The sequence below is a fragment of the Malus sylvestris genome, chromosome 12 (assembly GCF_916048215.2).
Source record: "Malus sylvestris chromosome 12, drMalSylv7.2, whole genome shotgun sequence".
NCBI lineage: Eukaryota > Viridiplantae > Streptophyta > Magnoliopsida > Rosales > Rosaceae > Malus > Malus sylvestris.
This window is the reverse complement of record NC_062271.1, coordinates 18,799,676-18,803,223: the sequence shown is the minus strand read 5'-3', so window position 1 is coordinate 18,803,223 and position 3,548 is coordinate 18,799,676.

Sequence of the window (3,548 nt, the reverse complement as noted above, 5' to 3'; positions counted from 1 at the left end):
TGTATCTCCTTGAGCAATAGAAGTGTGGTGGACTCCGGGCTCGAGATTTGAGTTGGAAAATGTCAAATCTACAGAAAAATATGGTGAAAATGCTTCCGGTTTGATCATCGGTTCATAAATTTAGAGCCACGACAGTTGAACTAATCTTGGACCGATTTGGGATGCTTAGAAAGCCACAGGAGTAGGCTGGGCCACGGGAGTGGGCTGCTTGGTAGGAGCAGGTTGGGCCACGAAAGTGGGCTGCTCGGCGGGAACAAACTGGGCCACGAAAGTAAGCTGCTCAGTGTGTGACACACATAGGTGCGAGGCTAGGGCTAGGCTTGGCAACGAGTTGGGTTCGCGTCAGGTTTAGGTGGCCAGGGTCGGTTTTCCTTAGGCTTGGAATGACATTGCTTAGGCCGTGGGCTTTGGATGGCACGGCTTAAGCAGTGGTCGTGGAGCCATAGACCTCGCCGTGGGTGGCTACAGTGGTGGTCACCGCGATGGTTGCTGTTGGAAATATGCCCTGAAAGTCAATCTTTGGAAGAAACCTTTCAGGACAATAAATAGATGTATAGATGACTCTTATACATCAAATGGCAAAGATACTATTTAGTACTATCTCTATAAACGATATATGTCCTAAATAGTGAATCCATGGACAATGGATCGATTGAAGAAGTAATCTAATGAAGTTAGACTACAGAGACCTTCTTCACATAACCATCATGTCCAAAAGGTTCCTGGTCATAGGATTGTCGGAGGGATACTGACAATGCATAGACCGGTACATACTATGTCCGCTTCAATTAGAAGGATGGAAAGTCTCATGCCATTCGTGTGGTGACACTAAGACAAGTATGTAGGTGCTCATTAAGGGAATGAGTTCACTGAACACAATTGAACGAGAGTACTTGTATGGAGGTCTACTCACATGTCAAGCAAGTAACTCTAATGGTTGGAATAATGTAAGTAGTCCTTTGACCTGAGGCATCATCGTTGTCTTATGGTTAAGTACTTGATCTTTGATTATGTCAAAGTCACTCCATCCGCGGGTGTCCACGGCATAGTCAGGGTTAAGCCACTTAGTCATGAAGGCAAGTGAATGCGCAACAAGGAATCTCTAATCCTCGTTAAGAGATGATGAATACTCTAAGATATGATTCTGGAATCTTCGGCCCAAGTATCGAGCGTAATAAAGGAAAGCGTTCCTATACGACTCAATTGAATCATATAAGAAGGAATAATCACATTAGGGGTTTGACATAATAGATCCATACCCTAGTGATGTGATTGAGAGTATTGTTTTAGAGAATGATCGAATTACATTGTAATTCCAACTGAATAGGTTCTCCGAACAACTTCTACATTAGCTTGGGTAGCCATGATATATGGTTAGATGTCACTCATGGCTTGTGAGTTCTTCTAGATGATTAAATGTAGTCGTCAAAGAAGAAGGTGAATTAAAAGTAAGTTTTAATTCACTAAGTGATTGGATTAAATATAATCAATTGGATTGGTGCCAATCACCTCACTGCCTTGCTAATTAGAACCTAAAACGATTGTTCACCAATACACTCTTATAGTGAGTAATTAATGGATGATGGAAATAATTAATTGGATTAATTAAGTGTTATGATTAATTAGAAAGTCTAAAGAAATCATAAAAGCGATATAAGATCGTTTTGGGCTTAAAGAAACGTTCGGGTTTAATTGGGCCCATTGGGCCTAGACCCATTGGGCTTTTATTCAAGCATTGGATGACTTGAAATAAATAAAAGCCCAAAGCCCAAACAACACAAAGGGGCCGGCCAAAGGAGGGAGAGAAAGGTCAAATGTTGACTTGTTTATTTTTGGCTATAAAAGGAACTTTATAGCAAATGTTTCATTAGGGGTTTTTGAAGTGTTAAAAGAACAAAAGAGAAAAAGAAAAATATCTCTCTAACACTCAAAGGGCAGGCCACCATAGGGGGATTTAGCTAATCATCTTTTCACCCCTTTGGTTATTCCTTCATCCTTCTCACTACACTAGTGGGTGAGGATCTTTAGAGGTTTTCAATTTTGGAAACTTGAAGAGAACCTAGGAGCACTCATACTAAACAAAGTGGAGGAGGCAAGGAAGGAGGCTAAGCTCAAGGAGTTCAAGGAGCAAAGGGCTTGGAGGTGGTCCATCCTTGGTCTAAGATCTAGATCAAGAGGTATAAAACTACTCCTAAACTTTGTTCTTATATAAATTTGTTTTTGATGCATCTTACATAAACCTATGCATCTTGAAGGGGATTTACATGACTATTGCTTTGATATTATTTGATAACATGCTTCCGCTGCTATCGTATATAAATTTTGAATTGTATATGCATGCTAGTCACTAGAAATCCCACATGAATCTCATAGTTTTCCCTTCAGTTGCCATAGTGGAGCCTTGTGGTGGTGGTGCCGCTCCACTTATTGTCATGTTTAGCCTCGTGGATTGTTGTGGTCCCATCTCTTGAACATTGGAATTTTCATTCGTTGAAGTTTCTAAATTTCTTGTCATTGTACTTTTATTTTACTTTTTACCAAAGAATTTTACAAATAAAAAATTCTAAAAATAAGAGCATACGAAAAATCTACAAATGGACAAGAAAATAGAAAACCTTAGATGCGAGAGTCTTCTACGAGTGTGGGACTCAACTCTCAATGAAAGCACCAATTTGTGGATGAAAATTTCTTCATCCTTGCTGTTGGACAAAATTGCACCTACAAAACAAATAACACCTTAGGTCAAGATCAAGAGCCTTACGTGCCCTTGATGAATGGAAATTGAGTTTTAGAGAGAATAAGGTAGTATTTATTGGGGTGTGGTGTGGTCGGCCCCTTTAGGATGAGGAGGACCGGCCACATGATTGGTATTTTGGGTGAGGTTCATGATTTGTAGCTAATTAGGAATAATTGAATAATAAATCAATTAATTAGCTAATTAATATAATTAAAAAGAAATGATTTTGGGGTTACCTTGTGAAGAGGATTTGATGAGGATGGATGAAATAGGTTTAAAAATAAATACCTATTTGGGCATTTTTACTTGATTATGGGATGATTGTCCACTGCTTGCGTGTAGGAATTCCGATGTGCCTCGAGGGTAATTTTGTCATTTTCACCCAAAATCCACGTTTTGCCTCTTGATTATTTTTGGCTCCACATCTAGTTTTCAAGAATTCCTCATGTTGCCTGGGCAATTTTGTCCAAATTTAGATAATTAATTTTTCAAAGTTAAGAAAACCAAAAGATGTATGATTAAATGTTATTGCCTTCTAAATGGGTTAACTTTATCACAATTATTTAGAATGTATCTATGGCACTAATCAAGAACATTTAGATCGAGTACCACATTTTCTCCTGAACCCATATAACATCCATTGGAGTCAAAAATTGATAACCCACTAGTTACTCCACATCCCATACCGTCTTCATTTCGGCCTCTACGGGTGCGATGAGACTCGACATCTCGAAGATACATCGAACAGAAGAACAAGCACTCATCCACTAAATATGCTTCAGCAATAGAACCTTCAGGACGACTCTTATTA